Source organism: Tamandua tetradactyla, chromosome 21 (genome assembly GCF_023851605.1).
Source record: "Tamandua tetradactyla isolate mTamTet1 chromosome 21, mTamTet1.pri, whole genome shotgun sequence".
NCBI classification, from domain to species: domain Eukaryota; kingdom Metazoa; phylum Chordata; class Mammalia; order Pilosa; family Myrmecophagidae; genus Tamandua; species Tamandua tetradactyla.
Window position 1 is genome coordinate 47,705,488 of NC_135347.1, and position 20,085 is coordinate 47,725,572.

Below are 20,085 nucleotides of genomic sequence, written 5' to 3' on the forward strand. Positions count from 1 at the left end.
TAAAATGTACTTTGAAAATTATTGCTTTTTTTGCACATATATTGCATAATTAAAGTAAAAAAAATACAACCATGCAGGACATTAGTGTGAGTAAGATAAGCATGCCTCCTCTAGGTGGACTGTCACCTCCTGTTACAGCCTGGCAGGCTATCCACCTGCTGGCGCCAGGCCCCACTCCTCCCTTGCAGCGGGTACCTTTGGGCAGCCCCAAACTACATCACCAACAGCCATGTGTGCATAGGACACTGGCAGACCTTGCTTCAAAAGGTAAAGGAAACATGCTTGCTTCAGCAGCACATATACTAAAATTAGAACGGTAAATAGAAAATTCTCATGGCCCCCACACAAGGATGATGCAAATTCGTGAAGTGGTCCATATTTTTCCAAAGAACCTAATTAAATAACTAATGAATTTTTTAAAAAAATAGTACAGGAAAAAAACTGAGTGGAGAAAGCCAGACCACCCTTCAGTTGGCAGGTCAGAGAAAAAGTCTGAGACCTCTTATATCTTTGGTCCTCTGGCATTTGTTTGTATGTTTTTCCTTCTATTGTAACAGTAACTTTTAAATATAATCTTAAAATTGTGAGCAAGCTGGAAATTGTAAAGTAGCCTTAAAATGTAACCTTTAAAATAGCTTTGAATATAACTTTAAGCTGGAAGCAGGCTGTTCATAGGAGCTCTTAATCTCACAAGGGAGCAATATAGAAATGTGAAGCCAGAAGAAGTGCGTAAATACAAAGCCTGTGCCCAGACCAGAATAAGCCTTATTGCCCCAGACTTCCAGATATGAACAAGCCTTTATCTATCTCCCTAGGTTCCTTTCCCAGGTGTCCCATGATGTAAATCCTGAAAGAAATAGGAAATAACTAAGATAAACTACAGGAATTCTCTAGACCTCTGTTTAACCTGCTAACTAAAATGAGAATCTCTCTTCATCTCTGAAGGGTGTAAAAGCCAACTGAACACTCACTTCCCTTCAGGGGTCGCTGATTAGGGAAATCTCTCCTGTCCTCCCACTGGCATAAATAAATCTCCTTGCCCTCCTCACCCCATTCAGTGTGACCTCTGTCCGCTGTGAGGGGGGAGCCCAGATTTGGGAAATGCCCCTTTTAAATGCCCCTACTAGTCTTAAATGCCATTGGGGGTCGGGGGTGGGATGGGGTTAATTTTAGAGTAACAAGGAGCGACTGATAAGATTTGAAGAATTAAGTAATTGAGTCTGATCTCTACACTATGGAAGACAGTTCTGTTCACAAGGTAAAGGATGGATTGCAGAGATGAAGGGTGATGTGTGCACAGGAGAGGATCTCCTTTCCTCCTCGCTCTCTTTTTCCTACCTTTGTGAAGGGGGATTTTTGATACACAGATGTGTGGTTGTGTAATAGCACATCAAGTTGCATACTACAATGAGGTCAGTATTCACAAGAGCCAGATAAGTGTGTTTTAGTTCTACCGTGTGTAATCACGGCTAAGACATCACCTTGGGACTCTCAGACATAATTGGATGAGATTTTCAGGAAGGCTAGTCCATGCCTAGCACATGATATTTATATTTATTCTTTGTCTGAATAATTATCTGTAGAAGGGCACTCCCAAATCTGGGTTCATCACTTGGTGCAGCCAGTAAAAGTCACATTGAATGGGGTTGAGCATGAAAAAATAAAGGTTTATTTATGCTAGTGGTAGATCAGGGGAGTTTTCCCAAATCTGTCTCCCTGAAGTGACTTTTCAATTGGCTGTTATACACATCAGAGACAAAGCGAGATAATCATCTTAGTTAACAGGTAACAGAGGTCTGGAGATCTTCAGTAGTTTATCTCAGTTGTTTCCTACTTTCTTCAGGATTTAGCATCCTCTGTGATGCCAGGGAAAGGTGCCTCCAAGTCTAGGGAGATAGCAGAAAAGCTTATTCACCTGGGGCAATAGACAAAAGTCTATTCAAATCTGGGTGCAGCCTTCACATTTACATATTGCTTCTTTGTGAGACTAAATGCTCACATTCAGAGCTTCCTTATATTTAAAGGCTACTGTTACCATTTCCAGGTTGCTTTCAGTTTTAAGGTTACATTTAAAAAGTTACCGTAACACATCCATTGAAGAACTGAATACTTGAATAAATGGGATTTATGGTCTTGAGTAGGCAGGTAGGGATATGGAATAGTGACATCTAGGCTCTTACTGTTGCATAACTGTATCTAATCCTACAGGCTAATGGGAGCAGGGAAAGCTGGAGTTTTAACAACCAGGTGAAACATTGGAGCAAGTTTGAGAGGATCATCACAACCTCGATGATGGAAAGCTGGCTGAGATTCAGAGTTTGAAGACATTATCTATGCAACAGCCTGCTACTGTCACACATAGGTGAAAAATGAATTACTGTCCTTTATTAATCTAAATATTATTGGTCTACTCTGAGTCAGGAACTATAATAGGGATCATAAAAAGATGAAAACCGAGGTGAGGGAGCCATATTTCATGTCTAGTCATACTTCAGTTGGACGTGAAGAAGTCAGTTTGGGGAAACAGTGCAATCCACGTTGATTGGTGCCGTAATCCAAGTATATACCAAGTCCTGGTGCAACCAGGTGGAAAAGAACATATGTGAGCATGGAATGGGTTGGAGGGGGCACAGACCCCCTGGAGGCATATCCCTGTCATTGCTCAGAATTGCCAGCGCATGGCGATAATAAAAAGCAGACTGACTTTTGGTCAGTTGTATGAATGTTTTTAAATTCCCTGCAGACAATGTGGCCCTTTGTTTCTTGCACCTCAAGGCAGGTGGCTCTCCCACCATCTCTCATCTCCTTGGTTGTGACTTTGATACCAAGAGTTATAAAAGCAAAATGAAAGAAGAAATTGGCTTTTTCTGAGGATGCTACAGAAAGAATAACACAGGCTAGTGACATTTTAAACTGGATTTTGAAAAGAAATAAGAGTTCACCTGGTTATCTAGAATTACAATATTATAAAATATTAATTTCCTACTGGATTTAGAGTTTGTAGCAATTTATCTGAACCCATTCTTCTGTCTGGGGTAACACCATTCATTTACACTTATGGCAAGTATTTTTCCAACCATATCAAATAAAAGCTACCACTGATATTCTTGAATATAGCAGGTCAATTATTTTGCTCTCTCTGCCTTCTCACTCTTAGAAATATTCAGTTTTGTGCAAAGAGTAGAAGAGAACCCCAAACATGACCCATAAACTGCTGTTTTCCCATGCATACAGATGCAGCTTGGGTTCTTCAAGAAGCAGACTCAGAGGCATAGGTTAGTTTGCAGGATGTTTATTAGGGAATGCCCTTGGGATCCACCCTCTGTAAGGTTTGGAGAAGGAAAAGGATAAAGCATAAGCTGTGATGTAGACTTTGGCTGCTCGCATGGGAAGTTGTGTAGTTAAAACAGCCCTCTGCAGTTGACCCACGTTATGCTGACATGAATGGGCCCCTATACACCAGCCAGTCATTTGATGGGGTCTGTCCAAGGAAGGGTGTGTCCTTCACCAAGACAGCAACATCTGTAGCACAGACACTCCCTGAAGGGGCTGACTGCTGAAGGCCATCTTCTGACAGCATGCCCAGGAGTCCTTCCTTGAAGGGGAAGCTGGGTGGTTAACATTGCCATGTCCATCACATAGAGCTCTAAGTCTGGAGGAAACTGCACTGTTGTTTTTGACACTTGCCTGGATGCAGAGTGCTGCACATGGTACCAAGAGAATCCAACTTTACCAACCCTGTAGCAACTCTTCTTCCCAGAGAATTTTCTAGTCAAAGTGAGTACTGCCCTCTACCAAAATGAATTACTGTCCTTTATTAATCTAAAGGCCTATAGCCACCAAGTGGGTATCATAAAACTCGATTTATCCTGAGGCAGTTAGATAGGAAAGGAGAGAGGGGGAAGTGGCCCTGAAAACCGTAACAAGAAGTTCCCTTTGGAGGTTGCACACTTAGCCCTCACACACCTAGCCCTCGTTCAGTCAGCACCCACAAAGACCCACTGAAAATTCAGCTCATCAATCCCTTATTAGCATAAGCAGAGGGGGAAGGGCCCCTCCCAGTGCTTATAATGCAAGAATCCCAACGTCAGAGTGGTTCTCCTTTGAAGAATGCCCACACTCACCCCCTTCAAGTACATACTTGCCCTACGTATGAAACTATTTCTGTACATATGTACAGACTGAGCAGTCCTGGAATTCTTTCCTGCAGCTGAGTTCAGAACCTTCACGGCACCAGTTCCTGGTTGAGGTCACATCTTCTCCCAGAACTCCCAGGGCTTTCCAGCTCCAAGCTTATCACACTTTTGACTGTGCACATGGACTAGTCCTTGAATTCTTTCCTGCGACCCAGTCAAGAACCCTCACGGCCCCAGCCCTTGGTTGAGGTTTCGACCTTTCCGAGAACTCCTGGGCTCCCTGGCATTTACTAGCTATAGCCTACACAGTCTGAAGATCTCTGTCCCTTCCCTCCCTATAGAAAAATCAGTCATTTTCCCTAATTTACCATATATATATATATATATATTTCACTTCTTAAGCATTTGCTTCCAATAGAAATAGCAAATTATCTATTCGGCAGCTATTGCCATACATACTAATATGGTCATATTTAGTTCTAGTATAGTACTAAACTAGTTTTCGATTCTCATGAACATTACTCAAATATCCTTTTGCAAGCACTTTGTATATAGACTTTTAAATGATTTGAGCCTAATGGATTCTGATAGGAGGAAGGGAGAATCTTATGTTTACTTAGTAGGGTCAGTTATTTTCGGTAGAGGATTCTCCTTTCTGTTTCTATTGCCCAGAAGACTGTTGGGTAAGTTAAATTCCACCAGAGACATTATATAAAATAGAAGTATATTTCATAAGGCAATTCCAGGGACCCAACTTAATACTTATATATCAACAACATGCCAGCAAAAATCAGTACTTTAGGAAAATTGTTTCTCTAGGGAGAGTTTTAATGCTATTCATTACCCATCTTATGATTTTGTTTATTTTCAGCTTCAATTTATCTGGAGGGCATTTCTCTCTACTTTTTTTATTGTACCTCTAATGGCAGTGGCAGAGAATGGGATGTGATGTGGATAGTAATTTTTACTAGAAGGCATCTCTGACCTATGAGTGAAAACATTTAGGGATATCAAGTGCAAGGGACTTTAAAGATCAGTACATTTTCCAGAAATATATTAGAGCACCAAAATAAAGCTGACAACTTTTAATTTTGACAAGTAAGGATATCAAAGGGAAAGCTTCTACTTACTATTATACTTTCATAAAATGAAAGCTAAACATCAAAACGAAACAGAAATAATTTCAAAGTTAAATAACTATAGCTGTAGAAAACTCAATACTTGTCCCTATTTTCTGATTTCATGAGAAACAGATTTCATAGGTCCCCTCTGTAAGTCCCTCCTGGATGGCAGGGACTTCTGTTTTTCTTTGCCACTATTTCCCTAAGTTCTAGCACAGTGTCTGGAATGCAGTAGTTGTCAGTAAATATTTTCTGATTAATCCTGAAAACACTGTCATAGACAGGGGTTAATAGTACAAGCATAAGAATGCTATTTCATGATACAACAAATATACAACACTAACACAAGGTGTTAATACTAGGGTGTTATAAGGGAAGAGATACACCTAATGGAAACTAAAAAAAAAAGTGTATGCACCCATTATCTAACTTTTGACAGGATTAAATTTGAAACTAAATTTGAAAAAAACAAGTGGAGAATGGAAAGGCATTAGCTAGACCATTCAGTCTCAAGCCTTCTAGATTTTGGCATGAAATCTCCTGCTTAGCTTGCCTTGTACAGATAAAACTTACATAAATTATCAAACATCAAACATATGAGATTAAAGAGAAGAGATCAAAATTGCAAAAAAAAAAAAAAAAAAAAATTGAAAAAGCAGGCCCTGCCACAGATTATCACGAGTCCCAAGATCAGGGTGGGAAGCGCGAATTAAGATAGTATGGCTTTCGGAGGTAGGGATTGGACAGCCCTTTGCCCCAGTAACACGATTTCATTGCCACCTTATCTCTTCCTGCATTGCCAGCATGCAAAGTGAAGGCTTCTCAAAGGATTGCCTTTTTTGGAGTCCTTACTGTAAACAAGGGTGAGGAAGATCCATAATCTTCCTGGGCGCTCACTATAAAGACGGAACGCAGATAATCTCAGCCTGTTTAAAGATGGATTAAGATGCATCAATCTATCTCCTTGAGGGAGGAACCACAAGGAGCAAGGCAGAGTCCTTCCCCAATAGTGACACTTAGTGGTTCTGCTCGGCACCACAACGCTTCAGCTGAGGCAACATCTAGTCAATAGTTGCCCTGTCCCATTTCACCAGCTCCTAAAACCACACTCAAGAATCCCCGACTCCCCATAGGAGTTAAGGGGCGTTCCAGTCTCAGAGGCGGGAGATTAAAATATAGCACGTTTGTTGATCTACGGAGTATCTTGCTGGGATTCCAGGAAGCAAAAGAGCCAAAGTGCATCAAAGCTTGAAAATAATGATGATAGGAAAGAAGTGAAAACCTAGTTCTTATTTTCAGGCTATTCAGTCTTTAGCACAAAGAAGAAAATTGGAGAGCCCAATATGCTCTTGATCACATCTTGCAGAGTTGTGAGACGCCAAATCGAGCCAAAATAGCTAGCTTCCTCACAATACTGGTTCTTTATGAAAGTACTGGGAAACTGGCTCAGTCTTAAATCATTTCCATGACAAGGTTGGCTTGACTAGTTGGTATCCTCTTTGTGCTTTTGTTAAATGAAGGTACTGTAATTTTACTTATATTATCTCACTAAATTTACAACCCTTGAACCTAGGTCCTCAATTTTGGCAAGTGAGGACACAAAGGCTCAGAGAAACTAAATATAATTTGTGCTAGTACTTGCAGCTTGAAATAGTTCTGTTGGTATATGATACCATATCTCCTTAATTTTAAGTGTATATTTTTCTTTCATACCCTATTTATTCAGATAATGATTTTGACAAGTTAATTTATGATCTTTCTTTTTTTGGTTGTGTTTCCCCCTTTTCTTGCCCTCCTTCCTTGTAGCAAATATTCTTTAGTTCATTGCCTTAAAGGAGGGATGTGACCAGGCAGAAAGCTGAAAAAGCCTGCCAATTTTTGGAGTTTTGTGTTCCCAAAGTCTAAATTAGGAAGCTAGAGGATTCCGAAGATGAAGTCTAAGAAGAGTACCAAGAAATGGGTTAAGGAGAACTGGGTCAAATTTTTTTCTTGTCTTATTTCTTAAGATAAGAAGACACAAGTTGGTCTCCTGGCATTACTGCTGGGACAAAGAAACACACATGGAGGAAATGTCCATAACACCTCAGCTAGGTATCTAGAATAGCAAACTGCCTCTCTGAGAATCTGCAGAGGTCATGGGGACAGAAACAAGGGATGTCTCCAGGCACTGGTTAGACTGATACCAACACTATATAACTTAAACACAGTCCTGAGAAGGAGGATGGATGACCTAGATTGGCCCTGGAAGAACTGAGGCACAAAATAAATGTCCTGTTGAATTACAGAAATACAAGATGGTATTTAATAGCTCCCTGAACCTGTCTGGGATTCATGCCTGCTATACATGTGGGTCCAGCCTGGAAGAGCCGACATTGTTCCTGGGCAAAGGCCAGATTCTTTTGCCCAACATGCTCATTAATCAATTCCTGAGACACTGGGGTTTCGAAGAGAGAGTTTATTACTAGGTGCATAGTAGGAGAGGAGATGGCCTAGCAGTCCAAAATCTGTCTCCTCAAACTCCAGTAATTCTGGAAGTTTTATTAGTGAAAAAGATGGGCTGGTTTTAGGATAATGAGCACAGTGGCCCCAGATGATGTAATTAGTGGTGATCTAATTATTGAGCATGCAAAGATTGATTATATGCTTAGTCACAAAAAATGTGAAAGAAAATGGCAGAATGAGGTGTAGGTGACTTGTAGGGTAAAGTCTAAGCTACTGCACGTCAGGTGGGCCCACTCTGGTTGGAGCCAGTCTTGGGCATCAAGATAACTTTAGATTTGGGGTGGGTTAGTTCGGGGCAGACCCAAGACCCTTCGTTAATAAACATTAGGGACTATCTTTAGTGATTACAAGACTCTAAAGTTGAAAAACTGGATAACTGGGTACAAAGGAAAGTGAGTCACAGGTGTTTTACAATCACAGAAGCAGAAGATAAGGGCTATACAATTATTATCAGAGATCAGGGCAGCCGGATTACAATTCAGAGATTTCAGGTCTTTCCCTCTGTCTACTCCAATGTGCCGGAAAGCAAAAAAGGAATAATTATATGATGATTCAACAATTAAAATCATCCCTTAAATTCTGCTTTCTCGGTTAAAACACCACACCGGGTTCAGAGCCTGTCAGGAGAGCTGGTCCTGGTCAAATGCTGAATGTGGGACTCCGAGGAAAGCATTCTGCTTCTGAGAGCCTGGTTTCTTCATCTCTCCGGTGGCTGCTCTGCTCTCTGGGGTCCTTGCCAGCACTGGCATTTAGCAAATCTACCTGTCCTGAGTTGAGGAGTAGATGACACCCACTGGCTTCCACATGCAGTGTGACTTGAAACAGACCACAAGATTCTGCTGGTCTAAAAGCACTCTACCCTGCCTCCCTGAGAATCCTCTTTCCATCCCCGCATGCTCTTCTCCCCGTTAGGGTCCAAAGGGGTTAAAAGGCAAATGCATTGTCTCTTGAAGGCCATTATAAGAATGTTCTGTATAACAAAAAGTCTCATTGAGAACAAGAATCAGTTATGAAATACTAGAACCACAGGGAGACTTTCTTTGAGGTGGGAGGAGCAAAATATTCAGCAATTGATTGCTAAGGGATAAGACAATATTCAGAGAAGAAAATACAGAAGAGGCAATGCAGGGCTTATGATCTGCCTGATTTCTTTGTTATAGTTGCAAATGAATCCTAGACAAAAAGCAATCAGTGGAGAGAGGGAAAATTTCAGGAACGGAGGCAGGCTGAGACTTTCTGTTTATCTCCAGGGAGAAACTGAAAGCTGCTAAAGTGGGCTGGATCCCAGATTGCCCCAGGAGGGCCTGGCAGGCCATGGAGATGTCTCACTCTCTAAGTCTCTGAGGCAGGCAATCTCAAGGACTCCTGCTGTCAAAACTGCAGGCAGCTGTTTTAAGAGGCAGAGGGCTGGCAGAAATCTGAGCTGTTTTTCAATGCCTAAAAGATCTGTAAATTAGAAGAACTGAGCACCCATTGGGGAAAAATGGAGAGCAAGTCTCAGGTCTCCAAGTGGTAGTAAGAAGCTTTGCACTATGGAAGTAGACCAGCTGTCCAAATGCCACGTTTAATACCTGTGTGATTTCAGGCAAATTATCTTCTCTAAGCCTCAGGGAAAGGGAAGATGATTATTATAATACCTATCTCAAGGAGTAGTAAAAATTAAGTGAAAAGATGGACGTCAAGTGCTTTGAAGACTGTATACCACACAGAAAGTGCCCGGTAAATGCCTTGTTTGACTTTAAAAGCTGCCAGAATGTGATATACCAGAAACGGGATGGCTTTTAAAAAGGAGAATTTATTAAGTTACTAGTTTACAGTTCTAATGCCATGAAAATGTCCAAATTAAAGCAAGTCTATAAAAATGTCCAATCTTAGGCATCCAGGGAAAGATACCTTGGTTCCAGAAGGCCAATGACATACAGGGTTTCTCTCTCAACTGCAAAGGCACATGGCAAACATGGTAATGTCTGCTAGCTTCTTGTTTCATGCATCTCCACCAGGTGCATTTTCCTTTTTCATGCCCAAAGGTCTCTGGCTGTGTGGGACCTCATGCTTCTTCCAAAATGGCTTCCTCTTAAAGGGCTCCAGGAAGCAACCCCACTTTGAATGGGTGGAGACACGTCTCCATGGAAACCATCTAATCAAAAAGTACCACCCACAGTTGGGTGGGTCACATCTCCATGGATAATCAAAAAGCTCCCACGCAGCAACATTGAAAGAGGATTAAAGGACGTGGCTTTTCTAGGCGTACACCACAGATTCAAATCAACACAAATATGCTTATTATGTTGCACATGCAGAACCAAAGTTAAGTGCTAAGACCCACTCTCAAAATTAAGGTCCAAACTCAAGGTCATACAGCTAAGCAATGGAAGCTCTGGAGTGGAAATGCAGGGCTCCTGGGGACTAGGTCAGGATTCCTTTCATAACACGATAGAAAAAAATTAAAAGTCAGGTACAATCTATTTTGTAATTTATTTAACAAGCACTTAGTTAAATTGTTTACTGTGAGCTAGGCACTGTTCTAAGCACTTTATAAATACTAAGATATTTAAGCTTCATAGCAACCGATAAGGCAGGCACTATTATAATAATCATTATATAAATAAAAAGAAGGATAGAAAAGGTAAGTGATTCACTCTAGGTCACCCTAGGTCATGCAGGGTCAGTGGGATTCTGTGCCAAGGTGTTCTGTAGCAAGTTTTATAAAAGTAAGAGGATCATTTAACTTATATCATTTCTTTAGAGAGTCATTTCTTTTTAATAAGTCTTTTAACTTTGTAAAAACAATAGACCAGGGCAGTGCAACAGTGGCTCAATTGCAGAGTCCTCACCTGCCATGCCGGAGACCCGGGTTCGATTCCTGGTGCCACCCATGCAAAAGAAAAAAAAAAAAACCAAAATAATAGACCAGATGGCCTACATCAATCCAAAATTCACGATTATCCAGATTTATAAAAAATCTAAAGTTTCTGCTTATGCAACATAAATGGGTACTCCTTTCAGGTAACAGAACAGTTACACAAATATGATTCTATGAAATGGCAACAATTTTCCATAAGACAAACCTTAAAAAAAAATTCTGTCTTAATAGCCCACCTCTTTGCTCTCCAAGTTTCTAAAATTTCCCAGAAATACTTTTAAAATTAGTCATAATTTTCTTAAAAGTTATGGAGAAATTCCTTGAGTTCCCAGATTGTGAATCAAACGGTCGTTAGACGTAAGTGGAGCCTGGACTGGAAATATACATTCAAAAGTTGCCAGCATATTGTGGCAGAAGAGAGGTTTAGAGAATAGATGTGAATGAGATCACCCAGGGAGGTGGTAAAGGGTGAGGATAATCTAACATTAAAGTTTAGATGAAGGGGAGCAAAGTCAATGAAGGAGACTGAGAAAGAATGGCCACAAGGTAGAAAGAAAATCGAAAGTGCTGTATAAAAGCCAAAGACAGAAAGTTCTCAACTGTGTCAAATCCTACTGAGAGAATAAGATAAGGACTAAAAAGACTCCTCTAGATTAGCACTATGGGTGTCATAGGCAACTCAAATGCACGTCAGTGGAGAAGTGGGATGGAAACTACATCAGAGAAGTTGAAGAGTAAGCAGGAACCAGTTCTGGCCATGACAGATAGTATGTGTTGGATGAATACTACAGGTAAAAACTACTAAAAGAACTGGATGAAATATACAAAACAACTGTTTGACATGGCAGAGCAAGTCATACCACTATAATCCTTGTAAGAAAGGAGGCATAGAAGATGAGTTCCACATTTCCCCCTGCTTTTTCCCTAAAATAGTTTTCTACATCCAAGCATGAAGAAATAGGACCTAAGCAGAAAGTGGCTGTCTTGCAGGGATTAGGGTTAAGGGCTAAGACTTAAGAGATGCATTTCTGGAGAGTGACAGAATCTCAGAAAAGGAGCCCAGAAATGCATATTTTCCTCACTGGAGGTTGGACAGCTTCTAAGCTACCCATCAGTGGGATGACTTCTTCAACCCCAGATGAAAACAGCAACTGACAGGCTAAAAACATGATCACAGATTTTAGCAGCAGGCACTACTGAGAAGACAGTTTAGTGTTTACACCCCACCAAAGTGGAGAAGGCTCCGTAAGCATCATAACATTTTAGTTGAGACGTCAGAAGGGCACACCTTAGGAGGAGTGGAAACCCACAATGAATGCAGGCAGCACTATAAGGACAAAAAATGGGAAAACTTTAACAGCCCAGCCCCAACACCATTTAAAACCATGCTACAGGATCTACCTGCCTGCCAAAAGGAAAACTAATCCTCTTTCAAAGAAATCAACCAGAGCCTCTATGGATTTTTTTTATTTGTTTTAATCAACAATGTACAGCCTCTAATACCAAGTTATGTAATAATAGAGAATACCGATTTCTTTAAAAAAAGGAGAGGAAAAAAGACCTATGGTGATTCATATATTAGACACGGAAGATGCACAAATAGTAGAAAAGACTGAGAATTAAGTAAAAAATTGGAAACTTCAAAAAACCTCACATCAAGTGGATACTTTAAAATGAAAAATACACTATTTAGAATTAAGTCACTGGGTAAGTTTTATAGCAGATCAGTACAATAAGACAGGATTGGTGAACTGGTAGACAGATCAATAAAGAATATGTATAAAGAAGCACTGAGAGAAATAGAAGGGACAGAATAGAATGTAAAAGACATATAAGACCTATTAAAAAATATACATCTGTATAATTGGAAGGAGTGGAGTGAGAAAATGAGACAGAAGCAATATCTTAAGAAATAATGATGAGGGAAGATGGCAGATTACAAACTCCAGGAATTAGTCCCTCCCACAAAGCAACTATTGAACCAGCAAGAACTGTCTAAACCAACAATTTTGAAATTGCGTAGTCTAATGGAACACTGTGCAGCATCCACAGCAGAGCTGGTGAAAAAGGCTGATAAATTGTAAAAAATACCAGTGAATTTCACCCTTCCTGCAGCAGCTACCATCCCTCATCCCCAGCTTTGCGGCAACCAACAGTGGTGACTGCAGCCCAAGCTCCTGATACAGTTTACTTGTGAACAGGCAGGATATAACAATCTAGTCTTTTAAATTCTGAGGGGAGGGGATGGTCTGATTGCTGATCACTGCTTTTACCTTTCTGTCCGTTGTTCGAAAGCCTCACCTGGGTCTGAGGAATTGCAAAGGCAGTGCCTTTTATCAAAACCACAGAGAACATTTAAAGGGCTGCAGCAACCAGCAAGTGCTGAATTAAAAAAAGCACAGCTTCAAAATAAACAGGAGATGCTCGTAGTGCCCTTATTGGCCCCTTCCTCACCCCCCTTTCCAACATGGTATGGCGCCAGCTGTACACCCATTGTGGGTCCCTGGCCCTTTCTCCAAAGTGAGCAGAGTAAACCCTATAAGCATAATGTGCCAGTTTGAAAGGGTGCATGTACACTAGAAAAGCCATGTTTTAATTCTAATCTCATTTTGTAAAAGCAGCTGTTTCTTCTAATCCCTATTTAGTACTATATGCTTAAAACTGTAATTAGATCATCTCCCTGGAGATATGCCTCAATCAAGAGTGGTTGTTAAACTGGATTAGGTGGAGACGTGTCTCCACCCATTCGGGTGGGTCTTCGTTAGTTTACTGGAATCCTATAAAAGAGAAAACATTCAGGAGAAAGCTAGAGATTTGGAGCAGTGGAGAATGCTGCAGCACCATGAAGCAGAGTCCACCAGCCAGTGACCTTTGGAGATGAAGAAGGAAAATGCCAGCTGAGAGAGAAGCCCTGACTGTGTTCACCATGTGCCTTCTCACTTGAGAGAGAAACTGAACTTCATCAGCCTTCTTGAGCCAAGGTATTTTTCTCAGGATGGTTTGATTGGACATTTCGATAGACTTGTTTTAATTGGAACATTTTCTTGGCCTTAGAACTGTAAACCACGCAACTTATTAAATTCCCCCTTTAAAAAGCCATTCCATTCCTGGTATATTATATTCTGGCAGCTAGCAAACTAGAACACATAATGATATATATGTATGTCAGTACCAATCTGTTGGTGGAAGTATGAAAGACTGAACCAGGAAACTTGTCCTTAGCTCACCCACCCAGAATTTGTCCTGAAGACAGAGAAGTGGCTTGCAGACAACTAAAGAAGTGCAGGTAACAATTGGGTAGAGGAGCCCTGGGGCAAAGGACTACCTGATTGAGTCACACACTGAAGCACCCAAAAAGGGGTGAAGCTCTGCTTCAGGGGAGTAAAAGGGGCATTTGAACTCTAATACACTGTAAACAGGGGAGTACTTGGGCCCCAAGCAAGAACAAACCCAGGAAAAGAAGAAAGAGCAATAGCACCACGCAGACTCAGATAAAACAGAGAGCATCTCCATTTCGTATTTGTCTCGGGAAGATTTTCTTTTTAGGAGCGCTGAGCTCCGAAGCAGGCCACTAGCCAAAGTAGAGTCAGTTTGTAAAGACTGTGAAAGGTGCTTTTTGTTTTGGTGCGTTTATTTTGATTAGTTCCTGGCACTCAAGAATATTTCTGTCATATCACCATCTGGAACAGGCAGCTCGGAGACTAAGTCCCAGAGTTGACACTTTAAAATATTAAAATGTGCAGTGTACAACCAAGATTATAAGACAAACAAAGTAACAGGAAATGATGGCCCATCCAAAGGAAGAGGATAAGAATCCCAAAACCATCCACAAAGAGAACCAGGATTTGGACATACCAGACAAAGAATCTAAAAGAATTGATCCTCAATATGATCAAGGAGACAAAGGAAAACACAGAGCAAGAACTAAAGAATATGTGGTAAACAAAGAATGAGCAATATGGAATCTTTCTACAATTCCCAATAAGAACCAAACAGAAATACTGGAATTGAAGACAAAAATAATGAAAAAAAGATTCTCTAGAGAATTTCAAGAGCAGAATGGAGCTGACAAAAGTGTCAGTGATCTCAAAGAAAAGACAACTGACATGATTCTGGCTGAGGGACCAGAAAGAAAAAAGTATAAAAAAAGAGTGAACAGAGTGTTGGAGAACTCATATATGCATTATGAGATTCCCAAAAGGAGAAGAAAGAGAGAAAAGGACAGAAGGAATATTCAAAGAAATAATGGCAAAAAAAAATCCCAAATTTAATTGAAAGCATGAATATGCACACTTGAGAATCTCAACACATCCCAAACAAGATAAACTCAAAGAAAATTATGCCCAGACATCTATTAAACAAACTATCCAATACCAAAGACAGGGAGTGAGTATGAAAGCTGCAAGAGAAAAAGAAAGATTAAGTGCTGATTTCTCATTAAAACTATGGAGTCAAGAAGGCAGGGGTATGTATTATTTAAAGTAGTGAAAGGAAAGTTACCAATCAAGAACTTTTTACCTGACAAAACTTTCTTTCACAAATAAGGGAGAGATTAAGACATTTCCATATAAACAAAAGCTGAGGGTTTTCATCATCAGTAGACCTGCGTTACAAGCAATGCTAAAGCAAGTTTTTCAGACCAAAAGGAAAATGGACTAGACAGTGGATCACAGTGGCATAAAGAAATAAAGACCTCTGGCAAAGGTAACCGTTAAGGTAATTATAAATGCAAGTAATGTCATTTTGTAGTTTTTGACATGTAATTCCACTTCTTACTTCTTACAGCTTCTAAAGTGCAAATGCATAAAATGTGATCCATCTATGGCTTTGAACATATGATGTATACAGATATAATTTATAACAAGTACAAAAAAAGGTTGAAGGGTTAGAAAGGCATAGGGACAGTGTATTTGAGTGGTATTTTTAATGCAATTTTATTGACATATATTCACATATGATATAATCATCCAAAGTATACAATCAGTAGTTCACAGTGTCATCACATAGTTGTGTATTCATCATCACAATCAATTTTGAACATTTTCATTGCTCAAAAAACAATAAAAATAAGAATAAAAATAAAAGTAAAAAAGAACACCTGAAACTTCTCCCTATAACTCTATTATTTACTAATTTTCTTACTCATCTGCCCATACAGTGGATAAATTGAGTGTTAGAAAGTTTTCACCATCACATGGTGTATTAGTTAGGGTTCTCTAGAGAAACAGAATCAACAGGGAACACTTGCAAATATAAAATTTATGAAAGTGTCTCACGTGACCGTAGGAACGCAGAGTCCAAAATCCACAGGGCAGGCTCTGAAGCTGATGACTCCAATGGATGGCCTGGATGAACTCCACAGGAGAGGCTCACCAGCCAAAGCAGGAATGCAAACTGTCTCCTCTGAGTCCTCCTTAAAAGGCTTCCCATGATTGCATTTAGCATCACTAATTGCAGAAGACACTCCCCTTTGGCTGATTACAAATGGAATCAGCTGTGGATGTAGCTAACGTGATCATGACCTAATCCTATGAAATGTCCTCATTGCAACAGACAGGCCAGCGCTTGCCCAATCAGATGAACAGGTACCACAACTTGGCCAAGTTGACACCTGTCCCTAACCATGACAGTCCACCCCTTGTCAACTTGGCACCTATATATATATATATATATATATATATATATATCACCTTAGACAATACTTAATTTCCAAATGAAAACAAATAAGCACACATTTTTTCTTTTACCTGACAATACTCAACTGTCCTGCATATAACTGGAAACACATTAAATCTCTCCAGAATAGGGTGCAAATCCTTGGGCAACATTCATTCTTAAACTTGATATCTTACAACTTAAATAGTATAACACGAACAAAACAGCATTACAGTCCTCGTTTCTGTAACTGATCACGTGGTCAAAGTTCATATTTATCACTACCTTCTTCCACTACCCATTCCATGTTCCCTTTCCCCTCAGCAAGCACTTCAGCTGGCCGTGGTTCTTTGCCTGGTGGGGTGACCCAAACCTTCATTCCTGAAGTCTCAGAGCCATTAGTGGTCCTGCCTGGATTGTGTTGTTGCAGTTTTCCATTGATTTTGATCACAGGGCATGGTAGTACTAATAGACGCCCCAGGGATCTCCTATATTCCAAGAAAACTCTTCTTTACCTCCATTATGTAGTTGCAGTCCTACTTCCTTCTGATAGTCAGGGTCAATTACCCCAGACAATAATGTAATCCCCTTCTTGGTGTGTTGATCCAGAGGCATAAGTAGCCCAAAGTGGCCAGGTGGCAATCTTAACTTCCAGTTCAGTGGTATCACTGTTGTTTCTCCTGGAGAAAGCACACCCCGTTTTGGAACTAAAACCTGTAGACCAGTAGAACTCAGGGTAGCAGGGACAGGAAGCAAAAATTTTCCTAGTGGATCACTAGGAGTAATAGTGAGTGGCACCACACCCATTTCCACCCCTTGGTTCCTGGAACCATGGATCCTGGCTATGGGAGAAACAGCACCATATAGCGGACGCTGATTCAGAGCATACACAGCTTCCTGGAGAACATTACCCCAGTCTTTCAAGTTTTTGCCACCTAGTTGGCACCGTAATTGAGTTTTCAAAAGGCCATTCCACCGTTCTATCAATCCAGCTGCTTCTGGATGACAGGGAACATGGTAAGACCAGAGAATTCCATGAGCATGTGCCCATTCCCGCACTTCATTTGCTGTGAAGTGTGTTCCTTGATCTGAAGCAATGCTATGTGGAATACCATGACGATGGATAAGGCATTCTGTAAGCCCATGGATAGTAGTTTTGGCAGAAGCATTGCGTGCAGGGAAAGCAAACCCATATCCAGAGTATGTGTCTATTCCAGTTAGAACAAATCGCTGCCCCTTCCATGAAGGGAGTGGTCCAATGTAATCAACCTGCCACCATGTAGCTGGCTGGTCACCTCGGGGAATGGTGCCATATCGGGGGCTGAGTGTGGGTCTCTGCTGCTGGCAGATTGGGCACTCAGCAGTGGCTGTAGCCAGGTCAGCCTTGGTGAGTAGAAGTCCATGTTGCTGAGCCCATGCATAACCTCCATCCCTACAACCATGACCACTTTGTTCATGAGCCCATTGGGCAATAACAGGAGTTGCTGGGGAAAGAGGCTGACTGGTATCCATAGAACGGGTCATCTTATCCACTTGATTATTAAAATCTTCCTCTGCTGAAGTCACCCTCTGGTGTGCATTCACATGGGACACAAATATCTTCATGTTTTTAGCCCACTCAGAAAGGTCTATCCACATACTTCTTCCCCAGACCTCTTTGTCACCAATTTTCCAATTATGGTCTTTCCAAGTCCCTGACCATCCAGCCAAACCATTAGCAACAGCCCATGAGTCAGTATACAAACGCAGCTCTGGCCAGTTTTCCTTCCAAGCAAAATGAACAACCAGGTGCACTGCTCGAAGTTCTGCCCACTGGGAGGATTTCCCCTCACCACTGTCCTTCAAGGACACCCCAGAAAGGGGTTGTAATGCTGCAGCTGTCCACTTTCGGGTGGTACCTGAATATCGTGCTGAACCATCTGTAAACCAGGCCCGAGTTTTCTCTTCCTCAGTCAATTCACTGTAAGGAACTCCCCAAGAGGCCATAGCTCTGGTCTGGGAAAGAGAAGGTAATGTGGCAGCAGGAGTGGAAACCATGGGCATTTGTGCCACTTCTTCATGTAACTTACTTGTGCCTTCAGGACCTGCTCTGGCTCTATCTCGTATACACCATTTCCATTTTACAACAGAGTGCTGCTGTGCACGCCCAACTTTATGGCTTGGTGGGTCAGACAACACCCAACTCATGATAGGCAACTCAGGTCTCATGGTAACTTGGTGGCCCATGGTTAAGCGTTCAGTCTCTACTAAGGCCCAGTAGCAGGCCAAAAGCTGTTTCTCAAAAGGAGAGTAGTTATCTGCAGCAGATGGTAAGGCATTGCTCCAAAATCCTAAGGGTCTGCGTTGTGATTCTCCTACTGGGGCCTGCCAAAGGCTCCAGACAGCATCTCTATTTGCCACTGACACTTCCAGCACCATTGGATCTGCTGGATCATATGGCCCAAGTGGCAGAGAAGCTTGCACAGCAGCCTGGACCTGTCGCAGAGCCTCCTCTTGTTCAGGTCCCCACTCAAAATTAGCAGCTTTTCTGGTCACTCGATAAATGGGCCGGAGTAACACACGCAAATGAGGAATATGTTGTCGCCAAAATCCAAAAAGACCAACTAGGCGCTGTGCCTCTTTATTGGTTGTGGGAGGGGCCAGATGCAGCAATTTATCCTTCACCTTAGAAGGGATATCTCGACATGCCCCACACCACTGGACACCTAGAAATTTTACTGAGGTGGAAGGCCCCTGTATTTTTGTTGGATTTATCTCCCATCCTCTGACACGCAAATGCCTTACCAGTAAATCTAGAGTAGTTGCTACTTCTTGCTCACTAAGTCCAATCAACATGATATCATCAATATAATGGACCAGTGTGATGTCTTGTGGGAGGCAGAAACTATCAAGGTCTCTGTGAACAAGATTATGACATAGGGCTGGAGAGTTGATATACCCCTGAGGTAGGACAGTGAAAGTATATTGCTGACCTTGCCAGCTAAAAGCAAACTGTTTCTGGTGGTCCTTACTAATAGCTATTGAGAAAAAAGCATTTGCCAGATCAATAGCTGCATACCAGGTACCAGGGGATGTATTGATTTGCTCAAGCAATGGTACTACATCTGGAACAGCAGCTGTAATTGGAGTTACCACCTGGTTGAGTTTACAATAATCCACTGTCATTCTCCAAGACCCATCTGTTTTCTGCACAGGCCAAATAGGAGAGTTGAATGGGGATGTGGTGGGAATCACCACCCCTACATCTTTCAAGTCCTTAAGAGTGGCAGTAATCTCTGCAATCCCTCCAGGAATATGGTATTGCTTTTGATTTACTATTTTGCTTGGTAGGGGCAGTTCTAGTGGCTTCCACTTGGCCTTTCCCACCATAATAGCCCTCACTGCACAAGTTAGAGAACCAATGTGGGGATTCTGCCAGTTGCTCAGTATGTCTATGCCAATTATACATTCCAGAACTGGGGAAATAACTACAGGATGGGTCCGGGAGCCCACTGGACCCACTGTGAGATAGACCTGAGCTAAAACTCCATTGATCACCTGGCCTCCATAAGCCCCCACTCTGACTGGTGGTTCAGAGTGATGTTTTGGGTCCCCTGGAATTAATGTCACTTCTGAACCAGTGTCTAATAATCCCCGAAATATCTGATCATTTCCTTTTCCCCAATGCACAGTTACCCTGGTAAAAGGCCATCGGTCTCCTTGGGGAAGACTTAGAGGAAGGTCAACAGTATAAATTTGTGGCAGTGTAACAGGTTTCTTCCCCATAGGGACCTGGCCTCCCCTTCATTCAAGGGGCTCAGGGTCTGTA

At 41.5% G+C, this 20,085-nt stretch overlaps 1 pseudogene; it reads left to right on the forward strand.

Moving 5' to 3' along the window:
• The first annotated feature begins 282 nt into the window (after positions 1 to 282).
• Positions 283 to 383, forward strand: LOC143665830 (U6 spliceosomal RNA; annotated as a pseudogene).
• Positions 384 to 20,085: the final 19,702 nt, after the last annotated feature.